Source organism: Melozone crissalis, unplaced genomic scaffold, assembly GCF_028551555.1.
Source record: "Melozone crissalis strain CALT ecotype California unplaced genomic scaffold, PUWL_Pcris_2 ptg000023l_1, whole genome shotgun sequence".
NCBI lineage: Eukaryota > Metazoa > Chordata > Aves > Passeriformes > Passerellidae > Melozone > Melozone crissalis.
In genome coordinates, this window is record NW_026535801.1 from 18,998,914 (window position 1) to 19,017,926 (window position 19,013).

Below are 19,013 nucleotides of genomic sequence, written 5' to 3' on the forward strand. Positions count from 1 at the left end.
CTAATTTTTGGAAGACACTTCTTGTACAGTATTTAGGGGCAGACCTCAAAGTTTACTGCACACATAGCTCCTCATCTGTCTCAGGAGGGCTCAAGGAGGACACTGCTTGCACTCTTCAAGCTGCAGGACAGAGATATTAGAGACTCACAGGCTCTTGCTGCACTTGTGCATCCCTGATGATTGCCAATTAAACAAGCATTTTTTAAAGACTTGGTACTATACATAAAAGCAGGAATACAGGAAGATGCCCAAAATAAATAAATGTGTACTGTAAGCTATCAAAATATTTTAAGAGCCCTTTCATTCTCATATCAAACAGATATTTCATAAAATACACTTGCACCAAAATAAACAGCATCCTCTAGATATTCTGTACAGCCATAGAGTCAAGAGAAAAAGCATTTGTGGTCTCTTTTACTTAGACTAAAGGGTGACCTAAATTAACACTGAGTTAAAGATAACAAAAAGACCTCCAGCAGTAAGGAGCTGAACATAAATCCGATTGTTTGAATTACTGTCATCATGATTTCTCAGAAGGAAGCAGCTCAGCCTTCACCTGCAATTCTGATAGGACTGATTCTCAACCTGAAAAGGGGGCATTTATCACTGCTGGGTGTACACTCATGCTCAAGACAGGATACCAAAAATTTTCTGTCATGACGACATCTGACTTCACTCACGTAACACAAATCCCTCAGTTGCCAGGATTCCATCCACACCTCCAACTCTGCTGTTAACAACCACCATAAGATTTCATCTGTGATCTTGGCTGAGCCAAGAAGATGTGCTGGCTGACACAAACTCCAGTCAAACTGAGTTCATTAAGTATTCCTCCTCCCTCTGCTCACTGGCTTTGACAAATCAGGGAGCACTGTTCCCACACCGAGTTTCTTATTCCCATGTAAGATGGTGACAAATTTGGATTTTCCAGAACAGCCTCAATAAAATATGGGCAGAATTCTAGTGATAAACTTGCATGAATAAAACTGGTGATCAAACTACAAGCGTCCCCTTTTTTCTTTTCAGGAATCACACATTTGTGAAACAGAAGATTTAGGCAACACCACCAAAGCAGAAAAAAGAATAGAAGGGTTCACTTCATATTTTGCTAGCAATGAAAACCCAGATAAAGAATCACAGAATGGTTTGAGTAAAAAGGGACCTTAAAGATCATCAGGTTCCAGCTGTCTGCCATGGGCTGGGCACCTTTCACTAGAGCTGATGGAGCTGCCCAGAGCCCTGTCCAAACTGGCTTTGTTCACTGCCAGGGATGGGGCAGCCACAGCTGCTCTGGGCAACCTGTGGCAGGGCCTCGCCACCCTCACAGGGAAGGATTTCTTCCTTACATCTGGCCTTAACCCACCCTTTATTAGTTTATCTAATTGCTCCTTGTCCTGCCCTTTAGGCAAGGACAGGTGCTATAGCATCTCCCTGGAGCCTTCCCTTCTCCCGGCTGAACAAACCCAACTCTCCCAGCCTGTCTTCATGGGAGATGTGCTCCAGCCCTCACAATTTGTGTCAGAGGCTCAACTCGAGTCGTCAGGTTTTTCTGAACTTCTAATGCCATACAATTCATGGTTTGAAATTCAGCATCTCCCTTTTAAGCTTCCTGTTGCCTACTATTTCTTAGTTACTGAAAAATCTCCTACCATTATCTGGCAACATCATCTAGGGATAAGAATGGTCCTGTAAAGAATACTTTATGCAAGATTAATGCCAGAAGCATAAACAATAAAATGCTAATAAAATATTAAAAGCCATAAAAGATACCATAACTGTAAAAACAGATATGAAATTTCTCCCTCCGCTCCTTGTTCACAAATTACAAACTCAGGTAAGGACAACTCAGTATTTGTAAATTCATTAGAATAAAAAGCATTGATTCTGAGTCATCTATCCTTTAGACGGTGAAAATCTATTGTGATATACGTAAATGTTATCCCAAAAAGATTTTTATCATCATTCATAGTACTTTTTTTTCATTATCATAAATAAATATAGAGAAAGTCATAAATAAACTTGAGAAAGTTATACCAGAAAACTGAATTAGAGCATCCAAGTTCTACTAAAAAGTGAGACAGCATTTTCCCATTCAAACTTTTCATTATTGTGTATATTGCCACAGGATGAACAAGATACTGAATTTAAACACTTTTTTTAGACACTTTTTTTTTAAGGCACTTTAGGACAATTTCATACCTCAACACTGTACAGTATTTTGTTACCCTTGACATTTTTTTCATGGCAATATTGACTTTCAACTTCTTTTTCTTCCTTGAGAGGAGAAATCACTCCAGCTGTAAGGACAACAGTAATTTTCTTAAGTAACTCAGTTAATTTTTTCAACATTCTTCAGTCCTTCACAATAGCTGGTAAATCAGCATTTAGCCAAGTATGTGTCAGTAACCTCAGCCAAGATGCCCACAGCCATTTACACAGAAGAGAAACTCCCCTGCTGTATGCAATACCTGTTCCAAAATTAATCAACACCAGAAAATAGCAGTAAAATAATTCTTGAAAGACTACCAAGCAAATACACTAAGGAAGTACAAAGAACTTGTAAGGTTAATTGCATTACTGCTACATAGTGGCACCTGATAAATATGTTTTGGGACAGCTTTCCAATTATAAAAATTCTAAAAGGCAGCTTAAAAATGAGAGGAAAACAGCACTGTAGATATTCAGTTGGAAATTGCAGTGCTCTGGAAAAAAAATTTCAAATTTATCCTTATTTTCCCTGATTTTTAACAAGCATCCTGAAACAGGAAACTGTACCTATTTTGAAAAGCAGGCCTTTGCCCGTGCATTTGGAAAACTTAGGGAGGCCATTTTCCCTTTCTTTTTCACTCTACAGATCCAGGGCAGTGGTCTCCACTTCCCCATCAGACTTCCCCAGTCAGACCCTCAGAAGACAAAAAGCTACACAGAGTAGAAGTCTATAGCAGAAGTTTGAAACCTACAGTCCATTCATTCCCTTCAACTATTTATGCTTTAGCCCATGAAATTATTTGTAAAATGCCTATTACGTCTCATAATATTTTTGTTTATAAAAATTAAATGTGAGACCAGACCCTCCAAAGCAGTACTTAAACAGTGATAAATGTCAGTAACTACAAAGATAACATGAGCCAGCACATTCCCAAGCAAAAATCTAACCCATGATAGGGATGATTTTCAGTTTCCTACAAAGTTTAATTTCCTCAAATAAAACATTCACCCTCTTAGTAGAAAAAAAGGCTTTTAAAACATACACAGTTGCATCATTATTTGATTATTTAATTCATAAGTACAAGAAATGGCTGGCCATGAGAATGACAAGCACTAAGTACACACTATACAAAACAAAGATAAATTAAAACCAGCTGTCTGGGAAGCACACAGAAGTCTGAGAAGACTGGAAGCTTCACACTTCCTCATTTATCTTTTAATGGAAAAAACTGACATTAGCTGAAAAAGTATTGATTTTCTGTGCTGTTACCCGTGGGTAACTAAAGATTTTAAATTCATTTTTGCAGCATACCAAGATTGCTTAAAAAGAAAAATTTCAGAGGTCTGCTTGAATTACTTTCTGGGTCCCACAACACATACAGACATTTATTTCTGTTCAGACTTGTCCTCCTAAATGAGGAACCTGCATTTGGAAGTTGCACCATTATGTTTAAATCTGCTTCAGCATGGCTGAGATGTATAACCCACCTTGACAGAAACACCAACCTAAAGTGCAATAATATTTCACTTGCTGCTATTAAGAAATGGCACCTTACACTGCTTCTAGGCATAAGAGATGGTAGGAAAATAACCCATTTTCCTTGGCATGCTTGCACTGTGAGCATCCAGGCCTTTTGTTCTCCAAGGTTTGTTCCCTTTTATGCCCCCAGCCCTGGCACTGCCCCCCAGGGGTCTCAGGAGGTCACACAGGGGTGGCAGCTGGGGGAACAGGCATGGAGCAGCACCAGCCTGGCCCAGGGGACGTGCTTGTGCCCCAGGAGGAGCAGGGAGCTGGGCACAGGTCTGCAGCTCCAGGAGCAGAGAGTTAAAGGGGAGTGACCGTGCAGGACAGACAGAGCGACAAACAGGACAAGAGCTGTGGAAGATGTCTCAGCGCTGGAAAGCCAGAAGGGATGAACACACCCCTGGTGCATTTGGGTTTTAAAAATTTAGTTTTCAAAATAAGTTTGTACTCATTACATTTCTTTATAAAGAAATTAGATTTCACCTACAAACAGATTTAGCAATGTTGGTGCTTTTCTCAGTGTTATATCACACAGCTGTGACACATTTTTCATGGCAAACCACCCAAGAATCAGCCAAGAAAGCAGAACTATGTGTTCCTCAAGATATCTGCAGCCTTAAGAGCAGTTTGCTTCCACTAGTTTCCAAAATGGGAAGGCTGCCATAGATGTTGCAGAATAAAATCTCTGATGTTGCCATACCCGCCACAAGCACACTCAGTGTTTCTCAGCACCAAGCACAGTGCCCACAACCAGACAAAGCAAAACACAAAACAAAAACATCATTTTTAACTATGTTCATTACCTTTGAAATTATGCAATGGCATTAAAAAAAAACCTTCTTTCTTATGAGATACTGCCTTTTTTCTATAGAGATCTATGAGCCTAATATACATCAATCACAACCTCAATAGTTCTGGTTCACTGTATGTAAACCCCTTTACCTGGTGTTAGCTAGAGCTGCTCCCCTTAGGGGAAATTCACCCTGTTTATCAAGTTATTATTATTATCTACCTGCATTTTACACAGCATTATTCCTTACTCCATTTTTGAAATTATTTTTACTGATTTACTACAAAAAGATATGAAAAAGAATTAAGAAAATGTAGAAGATTCTAAAGTCAATGGATTCATACTTTACAAAAGAATTCTGTGTAACTTTAAAATAATTCAAGTAGTCAATAATATATAGAATAGTAAAGAGATACAGCACAGGTTTATGACTGGTATTTGACAGCTTTACACAAAATGATTGAGCTAAAGTGCTCGCAAAGTTAAGAAGAAAGCACAAAAATCTGAAAGCACGGAATAAATCTTTAAAAATGCTGAAGAACATTGAGGGGAAAATCTAATTATGAATATATCAGAAGGTAATTTCACCAGAAATACCATAAGGTGGCAGGGAACAATAGCATCTGTGTGCCTTTGCCCCACAAGGCAGCAGCCAAGGGCCAGAACAGCTCTGAGCTGGGCAGGCAGCAGGAATCAGAGCTGGAGGCAACAATCCCTCCCTCCTTCCTTCCCTCTCTGCCCCGCGCTGCCCTCGTACAGAGCAACATTCCAGCTATCAGAATGTGCTCCTGTCAGAGAGGACAAGTGGGTGTTTGGCTCTGCAAAGGTCATAGAGCTGGGAGGAAAATGAGGCACTCAGCAGGGCACAAAACATCAGGAGAACCATGAGCAGGTACGCAGCCTCTGCAGAACTGGGCTGGGCATCTCAGCTGGAAACCCAAACCCAAGGGTATTAAGAAAAATATCACAGTTTTAGGAAAGGCCACATGATTAAAACTGGCTGTTTTACCTGAACCTACTCCTTCTAGATTGATGTTACATTGTTTTGGCCAAAACACTATGAAAACCCAAAGAAATTGATGAATAGGAATTCATTCATTTTAAAGGCAAAAAAATCTGACACCCTCTCCTCTTCTGAATGTAGCTCAGAAAATTTAGATTTGCAGCAGGAAGACAGACACACAGCAGCTGTGATGCAAAGGGTAGGAGCTATGAACCCAAGCTGCCATGTCATCGCTACATTTCAGAGCATCTGCAGATCCAACCACAACCTTTGCATCACCAGAAATGGCAATTCAAAAGCATATCACAGATTACTTCTGTTTCTTTCCCTTAAAGTCACAGATACTGCACAACCCCGTGGAGCTACTGGGGAGTCCTGTAAGGCTCTCAGGGCTGGTCAGCTGGGCTAATTCTAACCCTCATTTCTGACTTGGTCTGAGGCCTCCCCCAATAATCCTCAATACACATCAAAAGAAAGAACAACCATTATTGTATTAATTAGAGACAGAAGCCACTCTTGTTATTAATTGCAAGCTCTGTCACAAAACAGTATTTATGGTGAATGGGCAAGAGGCAGAGTATGCAGCTACTAGAAAAAACACCTTGTTTGGGTTTTTTAAAGATTATTTTGCATTGCAAATAATAATTGCATTGCCTTGCCTGTCACTGAATTGCATACTGCAAACTGACCATGGGTTTTGTATGTAGGCTACGCTATCAATTATTAGGAGAACCAAGAAACGCCTGCTCAGTGGAACAGCATGTAATTTACATTTAGCTTTCCACAGCATATTTGCACACCCACACAATATAGGTCACAGTTAGGGAGAGTTAGAGAACTCCTTTTTTTTCCCTTCAGTCAGAGAATGCATTATTTTTGCCCATGATTTTGTCACCCAGGAATATTACACCAGGTAGCAACTGTGACCTGCCTATACTTCCTAGAAGCTACACACGGAGCAGAGTTGTCAGGCACAGGTGAATGTGGAAAGACAACTTGTATTTAACTGACAGGAAGGGGTAGGGGGGAAATGATGGATTTTTGCATTCTTCAGTCATTACATAGAATGAAAAATAATTTGTCTGGCTACAGACAGACTCATCTTCTGACTGCTCTACAGCTCTATTTCACATCATTCCTTATCCTTCTGTTTTTGACAAGCACCTTCTGAAACTTGTTCTCCAGAAACAGAATAAATTCCAAAAGCATGGACTTACTCAGAAAAGCACCATAATTACTTACCAGAGGGATGTATATGTGATGTTCACACTGGGGTCAGAGGGACTTCACGATGACTCAACACCAACTGCTGCTGTTTGGGATCTCAGCAAGCTGCTTTATGTTAAAGCTTCTTCCTTTTAACTAAGTATGATTTCCACCATTAGCCACCACTTTCTCACCCAGCTGACCCACTCTACTCTGAAAGAAACATTTGTCACTGAACTAACCACTCCAGCTTCCCATTTTCAAGATGAAAGTCCCTTTATCTAGTCCATTTCTTGCCATTTCTGTAGCTCTCCATCAATGATTCTGCCTTTCCATTTTCCCTAGATCTATCCTTACCATGTGACAACACAGCTAACTGGCTCCCTAAATACCAACTGCTTTTCTTTTATAAGTTGCTCTCCACCATTTTCCCTGAAAATAAATTAATTAAAGATACTTTTATCTTGCGGCTAAAATCTCAAAAATTGCAATCTAGGAAGATGAGCCACAGTCTCTCTAGGTTAATTTCTCTCCCACTTCTCCTATAACATTGCCATTTCTTTCCAAACAAGGCTGAATTTGATTTTCAAAGGCAGAAAGGAAGAAACAGTTAAATGCTGCTTTCCTGAAAAAAGATCAAAAAGATGCCACATATCCCTGAGAAGGCCAGCTATAAAAATCCTAATAAAGTACAAAGGGGAGCAAGAGTGCACCTGCAGTCCCACTGCAGAGGCAGGCTGACCACACACAGGACAGACACAGTAAAGGCAGAGAGGAAACAAGAAGAAGAATCACCAGCCTGGAACCATTCCTGTAGGATGTTAACAGAAACTTCTCTTGACCTAAATTCCATTTAACATCACCTTATCCATACTGGGTTTGTCACAGGGGAAGAGGTTGGGGTAGCAACAAGAATTGAGAGACATCATTGCATCACATAATCTGAATCAAATAAAGTCATGTTATATTAATCAGGATGAGTGTGGCATTTCTATCCCAGCTTGTCTATCCCATGATACACAAAAATCAAGAGCCAGGTGATGCTGCCACAAGGGACCCTGAGGAACAGTGCTCCTCAAGGAGCTCAGTTGCTCCAGCTGCTCAGTGTGCCCAAGTGCTGACCAGTGGCCTGGACCTCACACCAAGCTGTTCCCTTCCTAGTGGCATGGCCCTTGCCATGCCCCCCCACACCTGGGGCTAATGTTTAAATTTCTTTCTCATTTATTTATTATTTAGCCCTTTCTGATTTAAACTTTCAGCATGAGCCATGAAAGTCTCACCAATTCCGCTGCCCGTATCTAAGGTCAATCAGCACCAACATTTCTGTAACTCTTCTTCTGTAACTCCCACTGCAAACATTTTGCAGGAAGCAGGAACTGCTACAGAGCAAAGCCCTTCTATTGCCTTTCATTTTCCAGGATTGATCAGGCCAGCTGCTGCTGGGCAGATGCAGCCAAGGCCTCCTCTGTCTGAGCAGGCAGGCCTCACTCCACAGCACAGGTTTCATACAGACTCTTCTTTGGGCAACCTGAGCTCGTTAGATTTTCTGCTCAGAAATGTTTCAGTTCATCATCTGAAAAAGTGTATCACATTCCAAGATAAGGTTTCTTGAAATCGATCTTTAGATCATTCTTAGACAAATGTTACCTACTTTGGGTTGACTTGTTTTCATAACAAAGCAGTCCCAGATCTATGCTCTACTCTACTGATGTAAAGGATCCCATTCACCATTTTAACACCTCTGCATCCTTCACAGCCATACTGTACCTTTTGCTTGCTTCCTTCAACACCTACGCTGATATGGCAAACTCAACACACAAACACGCACACATACACACAACCCAAAAAGAGTAAGCATTTACTTTAGTATTCCACTGTGAAGGATTTTTAAAATCTCATTAAACTTTGCTTATGAAAGAAACACAAGCCTGAAGGAAATTCTTGAAGAAAATCCTTTTTGAAGTCTAATTACCCAGAGTAACATTTCCCATGAAAATTATCTACAGAAACCACTGCCTTTTCCCATACCAGGATAGTCAAAAGCTTCCAAACCAGAAAACATTTAGTTACAAGGAAAAGAAAACAAAAAAAAAACCAAAAACAAACTCCCAAAAATCTCTAGGAACTGTTTGAATTGTTCGGTGGTTTTAAAAAATATTAAAAAATACAGGAGTAATGTACAAGTATTTGCTGCCCTATACATGAGGCAGAGGGGCTAATTAAATAATTAGGACAGGCTCATTTTATACATACACAAACATTAAAAATATAAACACACACATGTTTAGCAGCAAAGGGCTGGCAGTTCCTTCCTGTCTCCCACTGCAGGGACAGCAGGTTCTCCAGCATGGCACAGGCACAGAAGGCTGACTGAAGTCCTTTAAGAAATACAGCCCTCCTGAGACAAAGCCCCATGATAAAGAAGCATAGATTCCAGGGAAAAACCCTTGCTGATATCCCATGTGCTGGCAAGAACAAGAGCAAAATCATTCACTCCCACCACACTAAGAAGCCCATCAGTAGGCTGCGGCTCAGCTGAAATGTACAGCACCCAGGGGTACACACACACACAGTCACACACTCCTGGGCCAGAGGAATACGGGAAGATGTTCTATGAACACTCTCTGCTCATCCCCAGAGTGGACTGGAGAAAGAGGTGGCAAAGGAGAGCAGTCTCATGCCTGCCACCATCTGCAATAGAGCAGGAGGCCAGGGACTACCCTGTCACACCAGTCACAGAGCTTTAACTTCCCACAGCCATGGCAGCTTTGTAATAATGTAATATTTAATATATATTTAATGTAATAATGTCCAAATTGCTTCTCAGATGCAGAGCAACTCTGACACCTGTCAGTAAAGTTGTGGTTTTGATGGCTGTACAAAAACACATCTGAGCATATAAAATTACAGAGTACAGCCCTCCAACACCAGCACTTCGAAAAAAACCCATGAGTGACCCTACAAGTATATGCAAACCAGTGTTCACATCACAGACATTTATGAATGAGCTCCCAGAATGGGCTAAGAGCAAAAATATCCCAGTAATAAGCAAGGCTGCAGCCAAGGCCCCCCACAGTACAGCTCTAAGTTCTCTGGAGGATCTGGGAAAGCAATGGCAAATTAATGGGAAGTGGAAGAAGCATGCTTGATGAACTACAGTACAACAAACAGCCTTCAGCAGCAAGGGGAAATGTTTAGGAATCTTCAGTAACAAACCCTCCAATACCGTTTTCCAGAGATACATCCTGCCACTTACTTGGAAAGAAAATGTTGTTTAAATATAAAACTGTTACAGTTTTCAAATAATCAGTGTTGTACACATCTCTGGTAATTTATCTAAGGTGGAGAGAAAAGATCAAGTAGTCTCCTTGTGTAGTTTTTAAACAAAAATAAATGAGTATTTATTACATATACATAAAAATGCTTCACTAAACATATAAGATCCATAACAATGACATCTGTTTAACCTCTAAAGGTCAAGGTCATGTCATTTACACCAAGATAAAAAGTCTAATTATAGTATCTACAGCTGTATGGGCAAAGGCTGGTTATTAGAAAAGAACTATTATAAACCAAACACAATTACACTGTAGAGAAACCATTAGATACTTGATGAGATTTTAATCTTTGAGCTGGTATCATTCTGCAAGTTAATCATCTAGAGAACAGAAAATCTGTTAGGAATGCAATTAAATGTACTAGTTCCATTAAAATTGAGCTGATATAGTTAATTGTAGTCCTAAAATAGCAATTTCCTCACACCTTCACTAAGCAATTTTTTTCATCTACTGAGTAATAGTCTATTTAAGGAACACTTTTCACTTAAACTCTGAAATAAGATTTGTGAATACTTTTGTTTTCTCACGCTACCCCATACAAGTTGCATTGACGTTTGTTATTTGACCTTGGCTTCCTAATTTGCTCTGAGAAGTCCAGCAAGGTCTTTTGTTTCAGTTACTCTGAGTCCATGGTACCTGCATTGCTGAAGCTTTCGGGAAGAAAATCACCAGTGTATCCTCCCAGCACACGACAGCAATTAGAAACTGACATGAAATGACGAGCCAATGGCAAAGCTCACGTCATACAGTCATTTTAGGCATCAGCACTTTGGGCGAACACATGATTTCCAAACATCAATTTCAATGAATGCATCTTCAAAGTACTTGGAAGGGATTTGCAGCCCTGCTAGCAAATTGGGAATACAGGCCGTTCCTGCCTTTTTTGGAGAGGAACAGAACGAAAGCAAAAAGGTATACTAAGAGTGCATCAACTTGGCAATAGCTAATCTGCAACTGAACCTCACAGACCACACAGTTTATTGGAGCATTTTAAATTGCTCTGCAGGGAAGGGCGAAAAAATCACGACTCCGGGGAGCGCCAGGGAAGCCGGGGCTGCCACCGGCGCATCTCTCTGCGCGGATGCCGTTACGTAACCCCGGCCCGGCCCGGCCCGGCCCGGCCCCCCCCGGTCCGGATGCTCCGGCTGCGCCCCGGGGCCTCAGAGCCACGGCCGGGCCCCAGCCCCAGCCCCGGCCCCGGCCCCGCCGCGCCCCGGCCGCTCCCGCCCTCCCCGGCGGCCCCGCCGCGGCACCGGCACCGGCAGCGCCCGCCGAGCCCGGCTCCGCCGCCGCCCGCCCCGGGACTCCCGCACAGGCCAGGCCCGGCCCGGCCCGTCCCGCCGCTCCGGGCCCGCACCCGCGCCCCCAGCGCCGCCGCTCCGCGCCCACCTCCTGGCCGGGATCCGCGGCGCATCCCCGCTGCGGCCCGGGAGGCTGCGCCCCGCCGCTCCCGCTCCCTCCCTCCGTCAGGCGGGCGGGCGGGGAGCTGCGGCGGGAGGGAGGGAAGGAGGGAGGGGGCGGGCAGCCGCAGCCCCGCCGCGCCGCCCCCCGCCCCCGCCCGCCGGCCAAGGTGCCCTCGGCCGGCCGTACCCACCTGCGGCAGCGCCCCGGGCCCGGGCACAGGTGCGGCACCGCGCTGAGGAGGGGCTGGGGCTGGGGCAGCGATGCTCCGCCGAGCGCGGCTGCGGCCCTCTGCGCGCAGCGGCGGGGCGGCGCCGGGCTCGGCTCGGCACGGCTCGGCACCTCGCCGTCCCTCCCGCAGCCGACCCCGGTGCGCCCAGCAAAGCCCCGAGTCGGGTTGCTGCTGGCGTGACGGAGAAGGCGGGCGGCGGCGGGGACCGCGTAACGGGCCTGGGTCATGACATCGGGTCTGGAATTGCACGGGAAAGCACGTGCCGCGCTGGAGCACAGGGATCTCCGTGCCAGGGGCGGGAGCGCGGTGCCAGACAAAGGGGTGCCGCCGGGGGACAGCGCTCTCAGCAGCAGCCTAAGCGCCTTTCCCACCCAGGCTTGGTGACACAAGCACGACACCCAGCCTTGCACCGTCACCCTCCCGCAGTGGTCGCTGCGTTAGCCGATCAGTCTTTGTCAGCTGATAATGGGAGGTTGTAAAAAACACATTACATGCGCCAGAAAGCTGCCGTAGAAATTACTCCTCTGATTTAATTTGTATTAGGTTTTTGGGGGTCGTTTTGTTTTGGTCGGTTGGATTTTTGGGGATGGGGAATTGCTTTTTTTTCCCTGTAGATCCTCCATCACAGCTTTTTCAACATCCTTGATAGCTTAAACAAACCTTTGGAAAGGGGAAGCTGGACTGTCTTGTGTGGAGAACCCATGGAGTGGAACAGGTCACCCTGCTGTGGAGCAGGCAGTTACAGACTCATCGGTCTGGTTGTGACATGCCTCTGGCACCCTGGTCACTCCCTGTCCTCCCCTGGGCTGCACCTCCTGCCCTCCAGAGGCGGCTCTGAGGCCTCTCTTGGCAAACTGTACTCAGACTGTTTACATCCCCCACCTCAGCCCTGCTCTCTGGTTCACAGTAGCAAGATTGGAAATAGATGTTGTCGTCCAAGAAAATCAATTTAAATCCCTGGAGAGCCGGATGCCACCGCCAGCAAATTTCAATAAGAGAATGGGGAAAAGGGCAAATACTGCAGAAAAAAGTAGATTTACAGAATTCTATAAATTATTGAACCTACACTAGTCATTAGGCAAAGACAGGCTGTGTGATGCTGATTTATGTTTTTCCTATTTCTCAAACTGGCAGTTGCAGATTTGTGAGTATCATTGTGCAACAAAGGGCATCCTGGCATACAAAGCCATAGTCATTTTCCTGTTAAAGCAGAGACCTCCATAGAAGGATCCCTTGACATAGTATTTTTGGTGTAACTTCTCAGATAAGCTTCTTGGAAAAAAAAATTTATTCTTTCAGCTGAACCTGAAAGTGTCATTTTCAATGTGGTTGAATAAAGCTAGGACATTCATTAAGTAACACTTCTTTTTTTTTCTTTTTGGTATTCAGTTTCCAAGAGCCAGAGCAGGAAAAATGCTAAGCAGGACTTTGGTGAGTGTCAGAGTACGTTTTCATGTAAAATCCATAGAAATATTAAGCATGAAGCCACATACCTTATAAGACACATTTAAGATTGGATTATTAGAGCACGATGCCTCTCCCCAAGTTAAGGTGCAAACAAGGCAATGTGCCAATGTCAGCAGTACATTGGATTTTATTTACCAGTAAATGGATGGGACAGGGGGGTGGGAGAGTGAGAAAAATAGAAAAAAGGAAGCAGGGGGTGTCAGGAGGGAAGAGAATGACAGAGAGACATCACTGTGATAGAAAGATATCACCACCCATGGATCCAGACAGCATCCTGTTACTCCTCTTCTGGTCTTCTCCATTGGAGGGGTGCCATGAAATGTAGAGTTCAATGGGTTAACACCTTCAGGGGTCCATGGGAACACCCAAGCACCTCCCCTCCATGGGAAGAGATGTTTTACACTGTCTTTTGCTACACTGGGTCTGTTGCAAGGTCGTGGTGGAATGCCTCAGAAATGAGTCTGGGGGTGCTTTGGGGGTCTTTAATGGCTTACACATGACAGCTGCCTCTGACATCAGCAAAGTCAAGCCAGTTATGCCCCATCACAAGGGATGCATGTGTGTGAATGCTAATGTCCCTTGTGGATGTGACCTGCCCCGAGGAGGGGCAGGGGGAATATCACAACTGGGCCAGTTGCATGCTGGACAACAATTGGCATGATAAAAACACCATCCCTTCTCTGGAGAGTCTGCTTGTTATCCGGCTCAAAGCTCAGCTTGCAGCCTCCAAGGGTGGGTGTTCATTCCCTCTGTCTCATGCGGAGCAGAGGCTTCACCAGCACATCCCCAAAACCTCTCCCCATCCACCGAAGAGTGCAAACCCTGTCTCAGAGAGTCTGTGGCTGCAGCTCCCCCTGCCAGACCCAGCCAGAGCTGATGTTCCAGCACAGCTGCTCAGCTGCTTTCCTTGTGGATTCACTCTTCTTCCCCAGCCTTGGTGATTTCTCCTTAGGCCTGAGATTAACTGGACAATAGTACCACCTCCATCTTACTTCAAGTTCCCATCAGGCATCTTAACTCACAGTTCAGTTTCCCAGATTCAGGCAGGGTGGGCTTCCTGCAGCTTCTTTAGAGACTTTGCCATAGTGGGTAAAGTCCTTTGATGACCATAGCAGTGATTTTTAAGTGTCTTAGAAACAATAATACCAGTAATGTAGTAACTGATTTTTCTTCTAAAAGAAATAACTAACAGGGCAGGGAGGCAGAGGTGTCTTAAGGTTCATTTAAAAACACCATTTCAGACAAGAGGTTATTCAACCTCTGTGACCTGAAAGAAATTCCAGAAAACTGTATTGTTGATTATCTCACTTGTTTCTGAACAATTTATTCTTTAATACTCTCTTAATGATCTTGATACCAAATTCTTAAGTGTCTATTCTGCAGAGGGGTTTGGGTTTTTTTCACTCATTTGCCTATACTTAGACCAAAGAGAAACAAACATGTAGAAGGGCAGCTTAAATTGTTTTAAAATAACACAGTTACATTACATAGATGGTAAACAAAGATGGATGACAAAGTGCCATGTATACACACAGGTACCCTCATCTTCTAAGGTCTTAACTGATAGAACTTATATAGAACTTACAGTTCTTAATAGAACTGATTCTTAGATAACTGTAATCATTCCCATTCTTTACATCAGGCAGCAGGGAATTTTACTAAATATAAAATGAAACCTTTGCTTACCAGCCCTATGCTGAGGATAAGTAGATCTATGGACATTGAAAATACTTAGTTACAGAACTTTAAGAAAATACTTTTATTTTCTCCTGTAATAAGCAATATTGTTGTTTCATTGCTGTCATTTATTGTTAGGGGGTGTGTGTTTGGCCAAACAGTACCCTTAGTCAAGGCATAGGTAAGAGACACATTTTTAAAAAAGATTTTTGTAAATTACATCTTGCATTTTTGCAAATTCATTGAATTATGAAAATCTGTGAGAGTACAGTAATAATAACAAGTGAATGGAAGTGCTTTAAAGAAAAAGCATGAAGTAGAGCACCAAAGAACATTTAGGAGTGTGTGATAATAAACAAATGAGGCAGAGGGAGACCTTGGGAGGCTCATAGCAGGCAGAAGCTGTGCAAAGACAAGGCAGGCACCAGCTGATGGAAACTGGATGTGCCCCAGATTAGGGCAGTGCCATAGGAGTGAAGAGCCATCTCCAGGAATCAGAAAGCACAGCTGCCAGTAGGATCCAGTAACCAGATCAACATCCCCTTTTTTGACAAATACCACCCAACACAACATTATTTACTTTCCTCTTTTGAGTCCTCTTCAGGGCTGAATTGGTTAGAATACTTCTAGATGAGCACTGTTGCACCTAAATAGCCTAAAATTACTTGTGTGAAAACAGTTTCCTGATGATGCAAAATAACTCAAGGTAGGCAAAATGAAAACTGACTCTAAGCAGCTGTAGAAAGATGTGACAATAGTGAGCAATAGGGCAATGAGACGGTGGCTGAAAGTCTGTCAATAACTAGGAACTAATGTAAACAACCTTAATGAAAATAATGAAAGTAATGAAAATAACCCTTACTAAACTTACATAATTATGGGCTATAAATTAGCCTTTATTACTTGGAGTCATTGTGAGTAGTTTTCTGCAAACACTGGTTTGCTACTCAGCAGTAGTCCAAAAGGCAAACAGTGTTAGAAATTGCTTCAAAAGCAGCAGAAAACAAAGTAGGAAAGCTCATTACAACCCTGCATAAATGTCTTTGCACTTGAGTGCTGTGTACAGTTCCAGTTCCTTTATATGATAATGTGAAACTAGAAAATGCATGTATGCAACTGAAAAAATATATGCAGAGGTACGGGAGTGCATCTGTGTGAGGAGATAATTCTAGCTGAAGAGCAGACTGAGAAAGGATTGTCTTTTGATCTATAAAATTCCCAGATACACAGGAGGCTGACAGGAAGCAATCACGTGCTGGTTTTTATCACACAAGACCTTGGGAAAACTCAGTAAAAGATCAGGCAGAGAGTTTAAAACAACAGCTGGCAAAAAAAATTTCATACACTTATTAAATTAGAGTTCTATTTAGAACATCCCTATTAAATAAAATAAACCAGAAAAACAAACCTGAAATGCAGTTTGTCAGAACTCCAAGAATCTCTGAAGACAAACATGATAAATCAGCTGGAGTGTTCAATCTCACATAAACAAGGTCTGTATGGTTGATAGTATAGTTAACTATATCCACTCAAAAATAACACAGTTTGTTTCATACTTGATTTTGGCAGTGGTTGGCAGCCCCACTACTCATTTTCAGCACAATGCATGGTTTCTTTAATGCTCAGAGTGCAAAACCAAAGCAGTTTAAACACTTTGAGCTATACATTTTAAACAACAGAGAAAAAAATCTCTGGTTGGAAGTGTTGTAACTAAAATCCTTATAACCCTGCTGGCTACTGCCAGCCCTCTGCTTTCTATTCTAGACTCAGTTCTTTCAAGCTTCAGTATTTAAAGGACTTGTTCTTAGTACCTCCACTAGAATAGCTTTAAAAGGGTCACAGTGGTACAGTTTCCTCTGCACTCCCTGAGAACTATCAAATAATTTATTTTTCCAAAGAAACAGCTTCAAAGTTTCAGAGGGTCTCCAGGATAAAATTCCAAGAATGCTGTTATATATGGGCATTGAGGCCATTTTTGGATCCTTGGCCTTTAAACAGGCAAAGGGTAAAACCCAGTGACAGCTGTTTATGGATAACCCATGTCTAAAATTCTGGCATAATTTTAAGTAGCTTACTTGGTATGCTATCACACAGAAGAAAGGCAGCAAATTTTAATGTCCCCAGCATTATTATAAGAAATGAATTCAGAATAGAAGTGAATTTCGTAGACTTGATTAAAATTTAAAAATATCAGTGGGTCAAAACACACACTGCATGTATTCACATGTCATTGCCTTTGATTTTGTTTTGCTGATTAAACATAACTTCCCTCCTGCTATCCTTAGCTATAACAGACACGTAAGAAAGGGGATTTAGTGTGCCCAGCATGAAGATAAATCAGCATTCCAATACTTAAAATAACTTTCAGCCATCTTGCAATTTTATTTGTGAAGCTGCTTATAATTTGAAGTTTAGAAAATATTTCGAGCATATATTTGCATTTTCAATAGTTTTTATGTACACATGCTCTGCTCTGTTAACATTGCCCTGTATCTTTTAAAATGGCATCTGAAAAATTTACTCACTATCACTTTCCAAAGACAGATCTTGGCCAGAAGAGCTGGAAGAATTCCCAGTGAAACTTCTGTACTCCCAAGCTTAGAATTTGTAAACACTTTCTCTAAATATAGAGTAGGATTTGATCAGCAGTTAACTCTTCAGTCTTAATAAAGTCCTGCAGATATTGTGTATTAGATATTGAATGTTAACACTGGACCTTCCCAAGGTCTGCAGAATCTGAAGAAAAATTACTAATAAAAGAATTCAGGTGTGGGAGCAGGCAGAGGTATAAAATAGATTAAATCAAAGTCTTATATCAATATTTATTTCTTACTTTTTTATAATCATAAAATTATTTCTACTGGGCATAATTTAGTGTGATTTGTGAAATCTCTATTATCTCATTTTCAAAGGTACAAAAGTCTTGTTCAACACTGACAGATACTATGGCTGATGAACACAGCTGAAATCTAAGTCACTTACAGGTAAGCACACTAACTTCCGCTTGTCAGCATCAAAGCACTGGTACTGCAAAATAACACACCAGAAACCTCAGGCAGTTTTGGTCAATTCACTAACCAGCATCAAAGGGAATTATGAGTGGCACAGGATTTTTTCCAGTACAGGAACCTAAGGCTCACTCTTACAGCAGACAGAGATTTTAATTACCAGCGCAAGGACCTAGAAAAGCAGCCTGCCACTTACCAGCAGTGCTATGTAACAATTAAACAGGGAGTGATGGTATCATATCCAATCAAGTGTATTTACACAAACTGTTACTTAGCCAAAGAATAGATCATGAATGTTTTCAGGAAATGCACTGAACTCTGAGAGCAATAATGATTTTATTCCAAGTGTCTTCTAAAAACCTTTACCCAAATACTAAAACTGACTCCATGCAAGTCACTTGATAGCCTGATTCAGCAGTGACTAAAAGGGAGACACCTGAAAACCAAACTCTACAAGCAGTGTCTTGAACCCTTAGAAATCAAAGTGGGAAGAAGGTTTTTTGAGCTCCAGCCTAATTCTGTTCAGTTGCAGACCTGACTGAACAGGCTGGCAAGGGAGCTCCACAGCCCAAAGCAAGAATGTACACAGAGCACTGACCTTCCATGCCCAGGGATGCCACAGTCCACTGTTCCCAGAGACATGTAGTAACAAAAACAAGATTGAGAACTAGAAAATGCCATTGTTCTAGTTTGTAACATCACTTCAAGCTGTAAAGGATATCTTCCAACCCTCTGTGTGTGTTGAATGCTCCCCCAAGTAACCATTAGGACCATTCCAACATGATTCTTCTTCCCATCTTGGATGGCCAAACACCACCACCAGTTACTCAACTTTTGAGTGTTTACCCTCCTAGGGATGTTTATACCCCCTAAAGACACAGGCATCCACCCCACTAAGCTGGGCATTTTGCCACAGGAGACCCATCAAGAGGCCGATTCTACCAACAAAATATTTAAGAATGTACTTTGAATTATTTTCTTGATTACAGCAATTTTCTTAAATCTAGATGAATACTGTCATGTCTGCTGGCGTTGTTAAAGTTACTTTATTTTCTTTGAATTAACTGCTGTACTTCACTTTTTAATGCAATTTAAATCATGAGAGATGTCTTCTATTTTAACAGAATCTGAATCATTATCAATTAACCACTCAAGTCA

The 19,013-nt window shown here is 42.3% G+C and overlaps 1 protein-coding gene across 7 annotated transcripts in view; it reads right to left on the minus strand.

Moving 5' to 3' along the window:
* OSBPL6 (oxysterol binding protein like 6) overlaps nt 1-11,684 on the minus strand; it is a 91,192-nt gene extending 79,508 nt beyond the window's left edge. For 5 of the 7 annotated variants that reach the window (XM_054278071.1, XM_054278072.1, XM_054278068.1 and 2 more), the window contains exon 1: nt 11,460-11,542. The gene's annotated coding sequence lies outside the window, so the exon portion shown is untranslated. Of the gene's footprint in view, nt 1-6,768; nt 6,787-11,459; nt 11,543-11,664 lie in introns of those variants that run through there. The other 2 variants (XM_054278066.1, XM_054278067.1) reach the window with 2 other exon arrangements.
* Between the last annotated feature and the right edge of the window lie 7,329 nt (nt 11,685-19,013).